Source organism: Malaya genurostris, chromosome 2 (genome assembly GCF_030247185.1).
Source record: "Malaya genurostris strain Urasoe2022 chromosome 2, Malgen_1.1, whole genome shotgun sequence".
In the NCBI taxonomy this organism is placed as follows: domain Eukaryota; kingdom Metazoa; phylum Arthropoda; class Insecta; order Diptera; family Culicidae; genus Malaya; species Malaya genurostris.
This window is the reverse complement of record NC_080571.1, coordinates 16579937-16599775: the sequence shown is the minus strand read 5'-3', so window position 1 is coordinate 16599775 and position 19839 is coordinate 16579937. Positions and strand designations below refer to the sequence as shown.

Below are 19839 nucleotides of genomic sequence, written 5' to 3'. Positions count from 1 at the left end.
TTCAGCAAGCTCTTCTTGGGTTTGGCACGAATCTTCATCAAGCAATGCTTCTAGTTGTTCATCTTTGAAAGTTTTTTCTCTTCCACCACCATGTTTGTCTTCGACATCGAAATCACCATTTTTAAAACGTTGAAGCCACCTTCGACACGTTCTTTTACTCATAGCAGCATCATCGTAAGTTTCTGAGAGCATTCGATGCGCTTCAGCTGCATTTTTTTTCGAATTGTAACAGAAAAGTAAAACTTCCCGCAAATGGCGAGAATTGGACACATAAACAGACATTTTCGAGCGTGAATAATACGAAATCAAGAACAACTGTCACTGAAACGGCGATGACAATTCGTTAGGCACTGTACACACTCACTTTAAAGGCATTATCATCTATGTATTTTGACCAGCCTCAGCCGGTACAGCCACCTATCGGAAAACGGTGGAAGCCAATTTGTACACCTGATATCAGTTCAAGAGATTTTATAAAACAACTCAGTGACTGAAAACATCACTTCCGAGATTTTCACAAAATATTTTGAGTGTCAGCAAGACTTAATGACATATTTTCGCCCACAGAAATATCGCTAAAGAAATAATCGAAAGGGAGAGGAGGCTCCGATGATATTCTGATGCTGAATTTCCACTGCGCTTCAGTTTGATACTGAATAAATTCGCAACTGAAAGCAAATAATGAATGTGATATTTTCGATGCACATAGGATAGTCAATGGGAACAACAATATTTTTTCCACATTCTAAATTGTGATTATAGCGACGGAAAGCTGTTTCAATTCCTGCTGGTTGATTACAGTACACTATTTAAATTGAACCCCATTAAAATCCTATTTAGCTTAAATTTTATTAATAGAAGTAACCGGAGCGCAGTATTTTGCATGACTCGAACACACAGCAGGTGCAGCGTTTGAATGGGTGTAGCCTGCGCTCCTGTTACTTCTGCGTATGACATCAAAGCTAAATTGGACATAGCATATCATGCTTTGTGATTGTTTTTTTATTAATGTTTTTAACACTTGCTGCTTGTATTGATGATATTGCTCCACCACCACGGTATCACTGAATAAATTTCGAATACATCACCACTGTTGATCCATTTATCAACCATCCTACGCGCACTGAACATTTTCAGAAAGGTTCAGTTTTTGTTCATCGGCGAATATATTCATCATGTATTCGGCAAAGAGTTGAAATTTCGTTTAAAAAATTTCTTCTGTTCGAGAATCATATCAGATATATTCAATGTGCGAACTTTGTACTTAAATATCATCGAGAACAATGTTCGTTAGTGAACTTTTCACAACTGATTTTTTGCATGTGAAATCAGTTTCAGTGAGAATCGCATTTGCAAAAAATCAGTAGTGAACTTTTCTTCAGTGTGTTTCAGACAGATGATTTTTTTGTCTAAAAAGTCTGTTGCGATTTTCGAAATTTGTTTTTTTTATAAAATTCAATTTTTTTTCTTGTTTCAAGTTCTATTCTTGCAATTGTATCAACACACAACTGAAATGAAGCTATTCGAATGAGTTTCGTTATAATATCAAAATTTTTGAAGCATGACACAAGTTTCCATTTCCAAATTAATAAAGTTTCTAAAACAACGAATGAATTTTAAAAAATGGAATTTTTTGTATCTTCTCAATATAAAAATACAAAAAAACGCGAGGCTCTGCAAATTTAAAACAAAATACAACATTGATTTGAACTGGCATTTCTTCGCAACCTTGCACGGTAAGGGACCATGTGATGTAATCGGTGGAACATTGAAACGAATGGCAACAAGAGCTAACTTGGCAAGAGAATAAGAACAAATGATAAATGCGAAAACTAGTTTTGTTATATGTCACAAGAGGAATATGACTAAAAACTGGAAAAATATATGTCAACAAACAAAAACGATTCAAGGTACACAAAAATATCATTGCTTCATTCCAGTACCAGAAAATAAGATTTCTGCGAAATTATTTTCAACAGACACAGAAATAAGCTATCATATTATATATTAATCTGAAAAAAACTTAATGTTTACTTAAAGTTAAAGTCAATTATTATTAAGATATTCAAAACATGAAAACTGTAATGAGTATTGATGCCGATGAGAAAAAATAAAGTTGGTTTGCCAAATGACAATTGTCTTATTATTTTTCGCAAATTATATCTTGAATATTGTACTTTGGAACTTGATTATAGTTCGCCTCGGTATTGCTTATGAAAAAAAAACGGCACTTAATTTATAAAAGAAAATGTGTATATTTACAAACCAGCGGTTTTTCCTCGATTTTGTTTTCAAAATATCAAAATTTTAGAGAACAATTTGCTCAAAATTTCATGAGGATTACAAAAATTATAAATTTGGCGATGGAGAACCCAGACTAATTTTTAAAAAGGGCGTATTTTCTTGAAATATCCATTTTCTCGATTTAGTTCCTCATATATCTCGCAAATGACTGCAATTAAGAAATAGTTTCTTGTGTACTTTTCCATTGAACGTAGCATGGAGAATAATATTTCATTGCTCAGGTAAATTTATTCCTATAGAAACGTCGATCTTCGAAAATTGTTAAAAAGTTTTCCTCGGGAAACTTTCTAAAACTCTCATTCATTGATGTTTTTTGTGTTATAAAATTTCAAAAAATCATGTGGTAAAATAACTGAAAATTTTTTTTTCGATATCACAAAAATCGGAAGATTTTTTTTTCAGTGTATATTATTTTAGAAAGTTCAATTGATTACATACAACTTCTTCTCAGACAAATTTTATGTAGAAGCTGTAGATTTTTAGGTATACTTGTTTGAAAAAATGTGGCTTAAAACACATACGCCCTTTTCATAAATTTGTCTTGAGTGATAAAAATCTCTTGACCAGTGAAAAATACTTCATTTACTATACCGATCACTCATGTAAAGTCTCATGCATATCCAAGTGCCAACAGGCAGCCGATTACGCAGGGAATTGCTCACATGTAAACATTACACTGCAAACAAGTTATACCCGAAATATCATCAATTTTACTCATACATTGGAAAGTTTTACATAAATTGGACAATCTCTATATTTCAGCTCTAATCTGGAAGGATTAAAAAAACTCAAATTTTCGTTACAATAAATTCAGATTCTTCCAGGGGACGCCAAAGCACACGAGTTCACAAGTTTTAACAGAAGTATGTTTCTAACTCGAAACCATGTAAACAAATATAACGTTTTGAAAAGTGAAGGCCCAACCCAATACTTGAATAGATTTTAAACGCCATCTGTTTATATTGATTACCCGATCAGATGGTAATAACAGAATTATAACAACTGGAGTAATTTAATTCAGAAATATTTTGTAACGAATTTTGAAATATTTTTGGCTGGTAAGCTGTTAAAATAACAAAAATCATAACAAAAACGTTTGTATCACGATTATTATTCAATTATTCAATTCGTTTTAACCCTAAACTTTTGAATGATTTTTTTAATTAAATGTATAATTTATTTAGTGATCTCATTTTTTCTTTCAGTTTTTTGAAATTCTGATCCTTATATTTCGATATAAAGCTACGGAAAAACTCATTTTTCCAATAGTGAACTTCATCATGAGTCTTGGAAATGAAAATGAAATATCATAATTGATTTTGTTATTTGTTATCATAAGTTTTAACTTTCAACTATTTTTCATTCGTTAAATATGTGCATCTGATCGAGTATATTGTGTTTAAATTGATTTGATATTCAATTTGAACTGTTCTGCACTGATGAGTCGAAGACGAAACGTAAAAAATGTGAAGAACGGTTATGTGCTCTAGCACAAAATTTGACTAACCCCTAAATGACCAAACCTGCATCGGCCAGAAACAAGTCGAAAACACGTTTTCGTTCGGCACTTCAGTGAAAAATATAAGTGTTCTGCAAAATATAAGTGTTCTGCAAATAGCTGACACTTTACATCTGCTTAGCGGTTCAAATTGAACTGCCGAGTTTAGCATTAAGCAGTTCAATTTGAGTCAAAGACGAAACGTGAAAAATGTGTTTATCACAAGTTAACCGGACAGCTGACAAATGCTGGAAAAGTGACTTTGGAATGCTGGAATGGAACAATCTTAAGCTATACTTAATCAATCTGAATTTTCGCGGTTGGTTTTACCATGCTCTATAGAAAGTTTATAGATTTGCTGTGAAACCCAACGTTTGATTTGAGCTTCAAGAAACCCCAGTGTTATATACGATTCGACTCAGCTCGACAAGACGGGAAAGCTACTTTCTATTGACGACTCAACCAATTTTGACCGTCTTGGATTCAATTGAAACTAATTATCAGGTCATTGGTCGAGTTTGGAAGGCAAATTGGAAGCAGTTCCGGAGATTTAATAAGACCTGACGCAGTCTGAGAGTAGGATTTCGATTCAATAGATCTACTATTGTTGGTTATTTTGTGTTGTTGTGGTTGCTCGCGTCGAGTTATTTTCGTTGTAGTTATCGACATTTCTATACACATTGAATCGCTGGATCCATTTCAAAACAAAAGTTTAAAACTCTCTTTTACAAAAATTATACGGTCGATTGAAATTATTTTTATAATGGTAGTGGAACTTTCTAGAAGAAATTCGTAAAACCCAAAACCACTGAAGTATCCATCGGCAGTGATGCAACTAGCCAAAGCTGCACAAAAGTTAAGAGGATCTGTGAGATTTTTAATGAATAGATGATTTTTTCAGGTACTTGTTGGGTTTCGAGGCCATAGACTCATCTGTAATGAAAACTTTAATGTTTACCCACAGCTACGAATCACTTACCAAATGCGAAATTCTCTAGATAAGTACATCCAAAAATGAGTTGAGACAATCTTCAAGTTAAGTGTTTATTTGTCCTCAATATCAGTAAAATTGTCCTCAATATCTAACTACTAGACTAGAGTTCATGCAAAGCAAATTCAGGATATTATTCAACTAGAAGCAAAATCCGGAAGCAGGCAATTTCCAAAAATGGGCCGCAACTAATTATAGCCTGCCAAATAACTTTTGTTTTATTTTCATACGCTTTTGTTACAGAATAAAATTCTTTTCTAGAATCCATGTAAAAGTCGTCGTTTTCGTAAACAAACAATTACCAGCAATTCCGGAACGGATTTTCAATTACCTACTTTACTTATTGACACGGTACAGTTGAACAGAAGCATACGAACGCGTTATCTGCTACTGTAATCACGTATCACGTATGATACGATAGCATCATACTCGGAATTTTACCCTAACAGAAACGATGCCGCAACTTCCTAAAACACAAAGCAACGAACAATAACGGGATTGAACAAACAGATGAACCGACTATCAGTGAATATTTGTGTAACTGCAATGGCCGCAGCCCGGAACTGTTTACCGAAGATAACCACATTACGCGCATGGTAAATACTTATGTTACACGTTTGATCAAATAAACAATTAACGGCACCGCTCAGCTCGATGATGACCCTATCTGTGTACACACCTCGATTGAGAGCCGTATTTATTGATTTTGGAAACAATTCCGATCGTTATTCAGAATAACATCTCACTCAGGGCACTGTGTCAGTGCATTCGAATCAAATGCAGCGCTCATCCTAAGATAGATAGATGCACTAGCAAACCAAACAAGCAAACGATTCTGGGATACTGCAGCACCTGCTTGATTACCCCCACCCCTCCAGTGTGGAAACTTTTTTTCCTTCTGGTGGGTGTTGCTCAGCTTTCGGTTCCACTGACCGTAAAAAGCGAAAGCATTTGTAGGCGAACTCGACAATAGAATAATTTCTGGTATGCGAAAGACTTTCCAATTTGGCTCCGGTCATCGTCGAATTCTGCTGGGGGTGGAAACCGAATGGAAATATTCCAACGAAAATAAAATGTTCTAGGAATGGAAACTAACACCCAAACTGATGATTACTTTCTCTATTTGACCTAGTTCGATCCGGTCGTGACAGAGCAGGACGCTGTGTATTTATTGTGAGAAATGGACGAATTAAATAGTCAATAGATGACATGCGAGAAGATGTGAGAAGAACAGTAATCAGTTTCTGTACTCCGTCCGGAGTTAATAACCAATATTGAGCTGATAACTTGGAATAGTACAAATTTTGAAGAAAAAATGAAGAATCAAGAGTCAAGAGTCAAGAGTCAAGAGTCAAGAGTCAAGAGTCAAGAGTCAAGAGTCAAGAGTCAAGAGTCAAGAGTCAAGAGTCAAGAGTCAAGAGTCAAGAGTCAAGAGTCAAGAGTCAAGAGTCAAGAGTCAAGAGTCAAGAGTCAAGAGTCAAGAGTCAAGAGTCAAGAGTCAAGAGTCAAGAGTCAAGAGTCAAGAGTCAAGAGTCAAGAGTCAAGAGTCAAGAGTCAAAAGTCAAGAGTCAAGAGTCAAGAGTCAAGAGTCAAGAGTCAAGAGTCAAGAGTCAAGAGTCAAGAGTCAAGAGTCAAGAGTCAAGAGTCAAGAGTCAAGAGTCAAGAGTCAAGAGTCAAGAGTCAAGAGTCAAGAGTCAAGAGTCAAGAGTCAAGAGTCAAGAGTCAAGAGTCAAGAGTCAAGAGTCAAGAGTCAAGAGTCAAGAGTCAAGAGTCAAGAGTCAAGAGTCAAGAGTCAAGAGTCAAGAGTCAAGAGTCAAGAGTCAAGAGTCAAGAGTCAAGAGTCAAGAGTCAAGAGTCAAGAGTCAAGAGTCAAGAGTCAAGAGTCAAGAGTCAAGAGTCAAGAGTCAAGAGTCAAGAGTCAAGAGTCAAGAGTCAAGAGTCAAGAGTCAAGAGTCAAGAGTCAAGAGTCAAGAGTCAAGAGTCAAGAGTCAAGAGTCAAGAGTCAAGAGTCAAGAGTCAAGAGTCAAGAGTCAAGAGTCAAGAGTCAAGAGTCAAGAGTCAAGAGTCAAGAGTCAAGAGTCAAGAGTCAAGAGTCAAGAGTCAAGAGTCAAGAGTCAAGAGTCAAGAGTCAAGAGTCAAGAGTCAAGAGTCAAGAGTCAAGAGTCAAGAGTCAAGAGTCAAGAGTCAAGAGTCAAGAGTCAAGAGTCAAGAGTCAAGAGTCAAGAGTCAAGAGTCAAGAGTCAAGAGTCAAGAGTCAAGAGTCAAGAGTCAAGAGTCAAGAGTCAAGAGTCAAGAGTCAAGAGTCAAGAGTCAAGAGTCAAGAGTCAAGAGTCAAGAGTCAAGAGTCAAGAGTCAAGAGTCAAGAGTCAAGAGTCAAGAGTCAAGAGTCAAGAATCAAGAGTCAAGAGTCAAGAGTCAAGAGTCAAGAGTCAAGAGTCAAGAGTCCAGAGTCCAGAGTCCAGAGTCCAGAGTTCAGAGTCAAGAGTCCAGAGTCCAGAGTCCAGAGTCCAGAGTCCAGAGTCCAGAGTCCAGAGTCCAGAGTCCAGAGTCTGAAGACTGAAGACTGAAGACTGAAGACTGAAGACGGAAGACGGAAGACTGAAGACTGAAGACTGAAGACTGAAGACTAAAGACTAAAGACTGAAGACTGAAGACTGAAGACTGAAGACTGAAGACTGAAGACTGAAGACTGAAGACTGAAGACTGAAGACTGAAGACTGAAGACTGAAGACTGAAGACTGAAGACTGAAGACTGAAGACTGAAGACTGAAGACTGAATACTGAAGACTGAAGACTGAAGACTGAAGACTGAAGACTGAAGACTGAAGACTGAAGACTGAAGACTGAAGACTGAAGACTGAAGACTGAAGACTGAAGACTGAAGACTGAAGACTGAAGACTGAAGACTGAAGACTGAAGACTGAAGACTGAAGACTGAAGACTGAAGACTGAAGACTGAAGACTGAAGACTGACGACTTAAAACTGAATCGCAGCTGCATTAAAACCAATTGATTCTTCAAAAGTAAGTACTGAAAGAAAACCGGCAATGGTATAAGGTCTCATCCGCCTTATAGTTCTAACTTGACACCATTAAATTATAATTTGAAGCGATCGATGAAGAATACTTTTGCCAAAATTTGTTTCATTTCATTCACTTCCCAGGGGTTTTTAGTCCGGAATCTATAAAATAATAGAAAAATAGCCGAAACTAATTCGATAAATGAAAAGTTAGCGAGCATAGTTTAAACCTAATAATGAGAAATGAAGAAAAAGTAGTAGCGCTTATAAATAAAAGAACGCATTGAAAAGAGAAAAGCGAAAGTGTGAAATGATAGACAGATAATAACAAACCTAGAGGAGTTTATTTCTTTTTTGATAAGTAAACAAGAATCATGATTGAAGAGTAAAGTTTAGATTAAGGGCTGAGGCCAGTGTGTTTTAATGCGTTTCAGAGAGTTATTTTCACGCTTCAAATCTGATTTTCTCAGAAACGGTGACGAATATCAAAAAACCCAACTGACAATCTCTTAGAAAATTAGTTTAGATTATTCTGAGAAAATTTCAGAATGATCCATTGACTTTAGCGGTCGGGAAGGTCTTTTTTTCTGAAGAAGGAATTGCATAGCTGAAAACGCCATCTTTCAACTTGTTCATTGAATATCTCGCCTTCAAAAGCATGAATCAAAAATCTATCCTGACAATTCTAGATAATTTGATTTAGATGCGATAAGTGCATAAAAACATAAAGCTTGCTTCATTTAGAATTGGAACAAACTTTTGCTCATATTGTGGCGCTCCTGGTGGACAGATTTGGAAGTTCTTTGCGCCCACGTGTCGGGAATTTTGTCAGCTTCACGTATGATTTTTGACATTCCGCAAATCGACTGTTCTTTTTTAAACAATCAACATGGAAGCCGAAAGTAGGGAAAAAATTGTGCACAGTTATTTGGAAAATCCATTGTGGTCTGCATCTAGGCTAGCTAAACAGCTGAAATTACCCAGAAATATCGTATGGCGCGTTATCAAACGGTAAAAGGAAACATTGACGACGATTATTAAGCCTTAAGCCAATTGTCGGAGTGGAACTGTCGACCGGAAACTGCGTGGTGAGATTTTGAAGACGATTAAGAGGAATCCTAATCTGTCGGACAGTGATTTGGCCAGAAAATTCGGTGCTGCCCATAGTACCGTGAGGAGAACTCGACTCCGAGAAGGAATCAAGTCGTATCGAGCTAGCAAACAGCCAAATCGGACCATAAAACAGAAGGTGTGATCAAAATTTTTGCTCGGAAACTATATGACCAGGTGCTGACCAAATTCGACGGGTGTCTTCTAATGGACGATGAAACCTATGTCGAGGCTGACTTCGGGCAAATCCCAGATCAAAAATTTTACTTGGCAACGGCTCGGGGGGATGTTTTTGCCGACAAATTTGCAAGAAAATTTATGATTTGGCAGGGCATTTGCAGCTGTGGCAAAAAAACGAAAGTTTTCGTTACAAATAAGACAATGACATCGGAACTATACCAAGAAGTGTCTCCAAAAACGAATTGAGCCGCGTTACAGGAAAAATTCGAGAATTCCTTCGAAACCGTGACGAATAATTTTATCCATATTTTTTCTTAAAAGTATGAAGAAAACGCTACATTTTTATAAAAAAAGATCTTGAATTCAATAATAAATAACTGAACTATAGGCAATTGTCGTTGTTTCAACTCTATCTGAAGCAAGCTTTATATGTTGTCGCGATAAAAATGAAGTGAATGTTATTTTTGTGAAGGTAAGTCGATTTCAATGGCGGCGCCATTGTTTTCTGCTCCAGTTTCCTGGTAACGTAACAAAACATGAGAGAGAAATAAAATCGCAATAGCTTTATTTAATTTTATGAGATGTAGTCAAACTTGTAACCGAAAATATCAAAACGTTTTTGGCCACATGGCCATATCGAGAGTAATTTTGCACATTTGCGAGAGAGCAGCATTGAGAGAAATGTACTACGCCGAGCGAGTCACGTGGTTATACGCGACCTACTGGCCGCAGTCCTTAAAGATTGAATCATTTGAGTAAAAATAAGCAGCGGCAAGTAAATTATGTGACAAAAACAGGAAATAGAAAAATGATATATGAAAACAGAACAATAAAAAACGAAGAAAAAATAATTAAATTGAGAAAAAAGTGCATATCGCAATCACCAATCAAGATGCAGGTAAGAAATACAACTGAAAACTGGAGAAAAGTGAAAATGGAAAAAAAATTTACAAAAAAAAAGTAAAAGAAAGATAAATGATTAAAAGGGAAGAGAAAATAATAACCGTATATGCCTTCAATGTCAAAAATAAAAAATAAAAATCAAGATGACGTTAGAAAAATAAATAATGAAATATTTATTAAAACCTAGCGTCCAGAATAATTAATGGTTACGATTTAACAAATATGTGTTTGTTGCAAATTTTTGTTTCAGTAATTCATCAGTCTTTTACCAGTCTTCTTTCTCGTGGTATAGTGATAAAAGTTAACAAAGTACAAGAGGACTTCATGATCGAAACAAATAAATCTTTAAAAACAATGACGGCTTGAATATGCTTCGTGCTCTCAGATTTAAGAGCAGAGCTGCCAGGTCAATTTTTCGAAAATCTGCGTTAGTCGCAAAAATCTATCCGTACAACTTCAGTAAAGTAATGTCACAAACCAAGCTGTATTTTAAGAGCACATATTTGTACTCGATCGAGTACCTAAATCGGTATAGTTGTCAACGTTTCCTGAGACACAGGAGTCACCGCACTGGTAGGAAGTTTTCTCTTGTGGAATGATGCCACAGAGACGAGACTGATATTCAAATCACACAGCGGCCGTACAAAGTATGAACACGTACAGAGCTTCTGTTCAGTAAGGTTATTTTCTGAGTTGTTCTGAGTTCACATTGGTAGAACTATTTCTCCAGATTGGAGACAGTTACGAATTTGAATCCCGTCTCATGCGGTTTTAGCTAAACCAAGTTCAAAACGACTCATACAAAATACAATAAATAAATTCGCTTACCTGCTCTGCCATTGTATTACTCTGAAAATATAGAAACCTTATTGTTATCCTGTCTTCCATTTATGAGAAGAAATATTTAAATGACATCCGCTTCTCTGCTGACTTTAAAACATCTCGGTAAATTCCATAACATTTTGGATCATCATAGCAAATGTTAGAAATTCTCAATTCACCTCAACTTCGGTAAACTCAAACCACGTTTCTAAATTTACGGATCGTTAAATATTAGAAAAATTTTCAGAAAAATTCAGATCAATTTAAGAAGGATTCACACAGTTCTAAATTCTGAAATTTAAAATTGATGCTTAAATATACAAATAAATGAAACAGATGTTATTTTGATTTTTTTTGTAAAATTCGCTAGCTTAAAGCTGTACGCCCAAGTGTAATCGGTATAGCGATTCGTTTATACAACTTACCCGTTTTAGATGAAACAACGGCTACGACGAAAATATTCCACTATCTGAAAATAGAAGAAAAAAAACAACTAAACATAATTGACCAATTTGGATTCTTATTTCATAGCCACGGCTCTGAATAAACAACAAAGCAAGTAAACAAACCGACCACGGTCAGACAGACAGAACCTCGCAAGATTTCAGGTCTGTGTTTGAGTTAACAAGGAACACCTGCACGATGCTAAAAAGGATAGCCCAAAATTGATGTTTCTTGATGCTGTTTCCAACGCCCGTTTCGCCTTGTAATGGTATGTATATAAACAGTGCGGGAGTGAAATTAATTTCCCAGAACGATATCGTTTTTTTTTTCAAGCAGGACCCACAGCAATGAAAGTTTTTTGTCCTTTTTCAACCACACCGGGTATAGGTGACAAATGGGCATCACTGAACTTTGCCACCAACTCCAAACTCCCGCGAGTTTAACGGGGGTGAACGACTTCCCCGGTGTCATTCCGGCGAGCTTTCGTTTAGTGAGCTGTGCACCATAAATTAGATGGCAGCCCGAAACGAGGACAAAGTAAACGATTTACGCGATCGCAAGAGCAGCAGAAGGAGCAAATAATAGCCGAACAAATCCGCCGGGCATGGACCAGATAGTCACTGAACCTATTAAACTGCCGTTACAACCCATTAAACAATCATGGCCCGCACCACGCTGCAGGAGAGTTCAATGATAGCCAATACTGAATAAAAAGAAAAACAACAAACGGAACCGTTTAGCGTTAGTCAACGAGCTGTCCCGTTTTTTTTTTTTTTTTTACAATTCCCATTTTTCCATACCATCACAGGTCATTCCGTTGAGCACAGCCATTAGCATAATTATTACGAGTGTCTTTATATGCATATTATACTCCGAAGTCAGTTGCTGCAGAGTCACCAGACGCCACCAGGAATTTCACGGATAATCACGGATCAGGGTGTCACTATCCTGGAGCGAAAGATTTCAGGGGAAGACTGATTTAAATCACAAACAAAATATCACCATTTTTAATTGCTTCAAAAGAAATTAAAAAAAAAATCTGCGGCAATTTATTCTGCTTATGGATATAACCGATTTGGCCGATATGGTAGTCACATGAATTGAGCTAATCGTAGTGAACAGCGTTTTGACAATATTGACATGTAGCCAGTTGATTGTCGTAGATAACATGCGATCTATACGGAATCTTGGTGTCCTGGCTGAAAGTCACGTAAGAAGGTATAGTCTTCTTTATGCGCGAACATAACAAACGTATGTTGTTCAGGACTCAGTCGAAAAAGTCTTTCACACTTCCTTTTCGATGAAAAGAGTTTCCCCGTACTGGGACATAGTTATTCGAATACCATTGATCATAAGCAGTTGAAAGATAATCATTCTCACACACTTCTATGGCATAATCTCCCATACAAACTGGTATGGGAGATTATGCGTCCTAGAAAAAGCGCGTTTTGTTGGTTACGTCACTTATACCATTATATCTCCGGAACCATAGGTGACAGCCATTAAATCTTCAAAAATGATTAAGCAGCTTTTAAGCGAGCCTGAGTTCGTAAAAAACCGAATTAGCCATTTCTGAAGAAATTGAGCGGTAGTAAAACAACGTGCTTTGTCCGTTACGTCACTTATACAATTATATCTTCGGAATCAGAAGTCACAGCCGTTTCATCTTCGAACTTGATCAATAGCTCAGCTTTCAAAACAAGCTTAAGTTTATTGTAATCGGTTCAGTCATCTTCGATAAAATTGAGCGGTAAAAAATTTCGTTGAAAGGTGCACACATATACACATATGTTTTACACACATGCACTGCAACTGCAACCATGGCGCATCCGTCATATTAACGGGATATGGCTCCCAACGGAAGTTGGATGAGCGGTTTCTGAGAAAATCAAGTGTACATTTTTAGTTCATTTGACACATTCTACCCCGTAACTCCGGAACGGGAAGTCGGATCCATATGAAATAAAATAGCAGGCTATAGGACTATAAGGTCTTTAATTTGAATTTAGGTTGAATAAAATAGATTCAGACGTCTCTGAGAAAATCGAGTGCACATTTTTGTTACCTACACACATACACACATAGACATTTTGCATTTTTTTCTCGAGTCGAATGGTAAAAGACACTCGACCCTCCGGCCTCGGTTCAAAGGTCGATTTTAACAGTGATGACATAACCTTTCTAAACGAGAAAGGCCAAGAGCGTTTCATGGCAGGGGCCACACATTTTACAATGCTTCACAATTTTTTTCGCAAACATAACAAAACATGTACTATTCAATGTTTTTTGGCTTATACACGGAAAAGCCAGCGATTGCAAAACAACTAAAATAATAGTTGTTTTTTTCTGAATTTGATTGGTTAAAATTTGGTACAACTAATCGATTGTTGTTTTAACTATACTGTCATTTTTTATTTATCGTGCTGGCAGTTTAGCAATGACACCCAGAAAAGATACACATCACAAACGAGCAATGAAACGTTACAGTTGAGCAATGACATACACCCTAAGCGGAAAATGAAACGTTTCAATGAGGTGTCTCTGCTGCAACTGAGCAATGACACAATCCCAGTAAAGTTACATGTATGCATGAAAGCAAAACAAAATTTTGTGATCTGCGGGTTCTCCGTGTAGAAAAAAATTAACTAATACCGGAAATAGCAGTGAAGAATTCTAAAATGGAACTTGTATCAATTTCCTAGATTACCGGTAATGAGAAAGGCATCATTACAGCATTAAGTGGATTGAAAATAGGCTTTTACAATGCGTGTTCTCAAGGGGTTATATACGAAGTATGGGCTCTAAATAACGATTTTTATCCATTTTCTAAAGGTACACATTTTAGAAAATAGCTGAGAAAAATTTAATTCAGATCGAAGCACTACTTTCCAAATTACATGATTTTCTAGCAATAGCGTTTTTTAAATACCTTTGAGTAGAACATGATAACTCAAAAACATAATTTTTCTTTTAGTTTCAACTGTTGAGCCATTTTAAATTCACCATCGGCCAGAGTAGCCCTAAAAGTAGGATTAAAAAAAAACACTACTGAGCAATTTCAAATCACCACCCCATTCAACTTGACAACAATGATTTGTGAGTCTGCTAGGTCAAGTCAATAACGAAAAGAAAATCGCCACGAAAAGAAACTGAATCGATTCGTTTCAATAGCTTTTAATTGCGTTCAATTAAGTACCGTTTTTTATAGCCTCTCGCAACATTCGCTCTGCTGCACACTAGTGCAGTTGTGGCATCCCAATTTATGTTATCCACCATCGAATATCGATATGATAAATAGATTGGTTATTGGTCGAGTGCTATTTTTGATTCGGCACGGAACGACCGAAATTAGCTCTGTGCCTAATTCGTATTACTGTTTTTGAATTAGTTGATTTTAACAACAAAATTTCCAAAATAACTATGATATTAGTTAAATTGAGAATTTACTTTGCTGGAAAAAACTCTTACTTCTAGAGAATTTGTTTAGTTGGCGAATATCCTGGACAAAAACCAGCAATATTTCAATCCAACACGAAATTCTCATTGACAACTAATTTGTTATTAAAATCAGAAAATTTGTTTCTATTTATCTATCACCATCATTACTGAAGGACAGCACAAAGAACACAAAAATGAAATTGGTTTAATTAACAAATTTATTAGCCAAAAACCCATGAGAAGTGTCAAAGCAAAATAATCCATTAAAAAGCTAAAAAGGACAGTCTTGCTGAAACTGCTTGCCAATTGTTTTGATGTTTTTCGCATGTGTTACGATATATCCATATATAAATTTCTGATTCGATTTGTAAAAATGACGTAAACTCTTAGTGGAAAGTGTATTTATTCAGAATTTGTGCGCATTTGAAGCGATTGTGCGAAATAATGTGTTTACGCGGAACAGTGAAGTGAGTTTCGAATGTTGCACTCTAATTGTATATGTCAAATGATGTTTTTTTAATCTTCCAACCTTCCGGGCTACGCCGTCCGGTGTATTACTTGTATTCGGTTTTTGTTTTCCGAGTGCTCAAAGTTTTCAGTGAGAGAGTCGATTTCGCGAAGTCGAATGAAGAAAGCAGCGATTTAGAAGAAAAATTTTCAAAAAGTAGTTTATGTTTCGCTTATGTCTTTTTCTCCAATACAACATCGTATTTATACCTGCCAATATAGAAAAGACTACCGCGACTGAAATATTTTTCGGTAGTAGTGTGCCATCTAGTGGCTAGTAGTCATTACGGTGTTAACGTTTTTTTCGGTGACAGTGCGCCACATAGCTGCAAATTGCAGAAGCCAATTCGACCATTCATGTTGGTTGAAAACAACGTTTTTATTCTCTAATTCAACTAAAAAATTAGTTGAATGGAAATGAAGTGTGCCTTAGCTAAGAAATGACAGCACGTTGAATTGGTGAATTCAACTAAAAAATAGCCATTTCAACAAATATTTTATTATTATTAAGGGAATCAGAAATAGAAAATCTAAATTAGCAAAAGTAAGATTTTTTTAGTTGTCTCAAAAAATAACTAACTAAAATCAGAAAATCAACTAATTTTTTCGCCAAAATGCTAAATTCGGTCTATCCGTGGGACTATCGGTTATTGTACTATCAGACTGACTGATAGTTCGACCGAACCAGAACTGCATCGATTCCAGCAGCTGCATCGAAACGGATTGTGGTAGGTAAATGGCACTCAAGACGCGATCCACTCGATAGCTAGAGTGTTCTTGAACAGAAAAATAAATTTCCGCTTTCATCGTCGCTTTTCCCTCGGTACGATTCTCACACGGGGATGAGGTCTATCTTACTATCAAAGTCCCATACCAGTGAAGACCAATTTGCACCTTTCCGTGCTACGTAGTTCAGTGTAGACACAGTTCAGTGTTTCCCTGCATGTTCTTAGAATACTGCAAATGTAACTCTGTTAAATTCAACTAATCACTGAGAAACTCATTTTTGATATATTTCGTTATGACAGAAAGTCGACATAAAAATAGTTCAGCTTTTCTTCCCCTATATGGGTTACTCTGGCCCCCAATCTCCCTGGCTCCAAACATTTCATACCCGACGAACTAGGCTACGACGTCACCCAAATGAGCACTAGTAATGCAAGTGGAAACCAAGGCCAACACCAAAATGATAGGTAATCCAAACGGCAAAAATTCTTTACTGGTAACCTATTTGTAACGATTACCAATTTGCATTTAAAGATTTGCAGCTCCTAAAATCGATCTTACAGGTAATGTACTCCCGATAACACTTCCAGACTGATTGTCTGTGATGAGTGTTAAATGGCTAGATTCGTTCCCACTTGATTATACGTATTGTTTTTGCACCGGAATGGAAGAAAATGTGCCTATACACTACTGGAAGTATTGTTGTTTGATACAATTTAAGTAAATCTTCCGGGTGAGCACCCCACCAAAACCCTGAAATTTACTGTTAGTTGTTCCTGTTCCTGCCCAGTATTTCCGGAGGAACCAGGAATAGTGTTCAAAAATTTCATTTTCACCGAGATGTGTGAACCGATATTCACAAGCTCTGTCTAAAGTTGAAGGTATTACTGCTCCATTCAATTTTATCCAGTTCCGACTTTCGGTTTTGAACTACAGAGTAAAGTGTTTTAAATTTCTTTTTGCTTTTCTTTATAGAAAGGTAATAGAATTTCTGGAAAACCCGATATTCGAAAGGAGCCTTGGAGACCCACAGTGTTATATATAATTCGATTCAGCTCAATTGTTCGAAGTTCGAAGATCAAATAGCTGTCACTTTCGGTTTCGGAGATACAAGTGATATAAGTGACGTAACCGACAGAACGCGTTATTTTTCTCGGAGATCGCTGAGCCGATTATAACAAGCCTAGGCTCGTTTGAAAGCTACTATTGAGTTGTGAATCAAGTTCAAAGATCAAATAGCTGTCACCCTTTGGTTCCGGAGATATAATGGTATAAGTGACGGAACCGACAAATTGTATTGTTTTTTACCGCTCAATTTTCTAAGAAATGGCAGAGCTGCTTTGTAAAATTGTAGGCTTGTTCGAAGGCTGCATTTAAATTTAGGAATAATCTCAAAATCGAACGATAGTCATTTCCGGTTCTAAAGATATAATGGTGAAAGTGGCGTAACCGACTAACCGCACATTTTTTTCGGTTGAATTTTCTCGAATATGACTCAACGAATTTCGGTTAAATTTGGAAGAGTTATGGCGAATATTTTTTGAAAATTTGATAAGGAAAAAAAGTTGTTTCACTCCCAAATTTATACTTGATGCACATAATCATTTTTGATTTCGTTTTACGTTTCGTCTTTGACTCATCAGTGCGAAGCAGTTTCTGTTGAACATTCTGACATTTTATGTAACCAATAAATTCATTCATTTGATAAGCTCACAATTCTACTGGCCGTGGATGTGTTTTAATGAGAATATTTAAATGACAAAAGAAAGGCATCATCACACCACTAGGTGGACTAAGAAGTGTATTTTTTTTTAATTTAGGTCGACGAAGCGAAATAAAAACAGAGAAAATCTGCTCAGTTTGACTATTTCAATTTGTAGATTATACTACACAGATCGAAAAAATCTAGTAGTTTTACATCTTATAAGATGCACATAAATTGAGCGTCGAATTTCACACAAATTTAAATTCAAGAACATGTAAAATTGAGTGATTTGCAACTAACCTTGAAAACCGATTATGTTTTTAGACTTAGATTCCGAACGGTAATAGCTATTCAACAAGCCATAGATTGCCAAAATCCGTCCATTTTTAACGGAGATATCGATATTTTTGTGTAAACGACTTTTCGCCTTATTTCAGCAGTAGGAGTTTAGTCCCATACTAAGTTAATGACGAAAAACTCCAAAGTGGAACTTACTTCGACATCTCATCGATTGTCACACGTTAAGATTGGAATTCGATACGATTTGCAGTCTCGACATTACAGGGTAATGAGTGATTAAAATCGCAATTTGCTGTTTAAAACGACGATAATTCAAATAATGCAATGAGAACTAAAACACCGGAGAATATCCATGCAAAAAACACATGCAGATTGATAAAAAGAGGTATCATCTCACTGCTAGGTGGATCAATCACGTTTTTAAACAAACAAATCAAATTTTAGTTATTTTTGTGTTTTTTCCAACAAAACCTGAAAATTAAAAAAATCAGTGATTACAAAGTTATGAATTGAAAAAAAAACTATTTTCAAAGGAGAACAATTGTATTATATAACAATCTATTTTATCAACTGTATGTATTATATTATAGCATTGCAAAATGTTTTTAAATTTACAAACACATTTTACAAATAGGTAATCCAGGGACCATCAGGGCACCCAATAGAAACGTAATCGATAGGCGGAGTGAAAATGCCAACTTTCTACTATTAACAATATGCGGACAAAGGGCAGGTTCTCCATCCCACCTATTGGGACTAATCTCCAATATGACGGCACCACCCACATGGAACAAACAAACGAAATGTTTAATTTTATAAACGAAGTGCCCAGAACCACATTTCCACTCCTAGTAGATTCTAACTGATTGTGTTCAGTAAGGAATGGTTTATCGACTCGGCAGATTGCTGCAAGAAAACAGTTGTTTTAGACATGCTTTGGACGAGATCTAGTGTTATTTCGCAAAAAAAAACCTAGCAGTGAGATGATACCTTTTTTTATCAATCCGCATGTGTTTTTGCATGGATATTCTCATGACAGTTCTGCAAACCCGATAAACCTGATTAATTTATGTGAAATTGACATTTTTATACTAATCACCCTGTATCTCCTAAACCAGAAGTCGGATCTGACTAAAATGTAAGATGTTTTATAGGATTGTAAGACCTCTCATTTGAATCATAGATGATTCTTAGATTTCATTTGAATCTTAGATCGGTTCAGCCATCTACGAGATAAATTAATTGATTTATTTTAATTTCGTTTCACATATCATCCTGTAGTTCCGGAACCAGAGGTCGGAATCCAACATAATTCAGGAACCTTGTTTGGGAGTATACGACTTTTCATATGAATCTGAGTTTGTAGAAAACGGTTTAACCACCTCCGAGAAAATTGAGTGAAATTATTTGTCACACACGCATTTGCTGATCTCGACGAATTGAGTCGGATGGTATATGGAAGTCATGTTCTTCCAGCATTTATTGCTGTAAATAGTTTAAATCAATATAATTATGGAATTAGTTCCAACTCGATAATGCTGGTATCATCTGGTTTACATATGCCATATTCGAAAGATTATGTTGCCAAAAATTAACCGTGCTAAAATTAGTCCGAGGCAAATTGTCATGAAAAAGGATGCTGTACACAGTCTTTTTGATACTTAGAAACAATTATATGTAACAGTATAAAAAATCGTGCTTCATGTTGCTCCCAAGGATTGCTTTTTCATACAGCGCTCAAAACTCCTACTACTGGAATAATGCTTACACAAAAATATCGATATCTCCGTTAAAAATGGACGGATTTTAACAATCTATGGCTTGATGGATAGGTATTACCGAGCGAAATCTAAGTCTAGAAACATATTCTGTTTCCAAGGTCAAATGTGACA

At 36.2% G+C, this 19839-nt stretch overlaps 1 protein-coding gene across 1 annotated transcript in view; it reads right to left on the bottom strand.

Annotated features, from left to right (window-relative positions):
- The window catches only part of LOC131427071 (high affinity cGMP-specific 3',5'-cyclic phosphodiesterase 9A), a 446805-nt gene that overhangs the window by 360352 nt on the left and 66614 nt on the right, over positions 1 to 19839 (bottom strand). The window contains exon 3 of the mRNA XM_058589982.1: positions 11253 to 11296. The gene's annotated coding sequence lies outside the window, so the exon portion shown is untranslated. The remainder of the gene's footprint in view (positions 1 to 11252; positions 11297 to 19839) is intronic.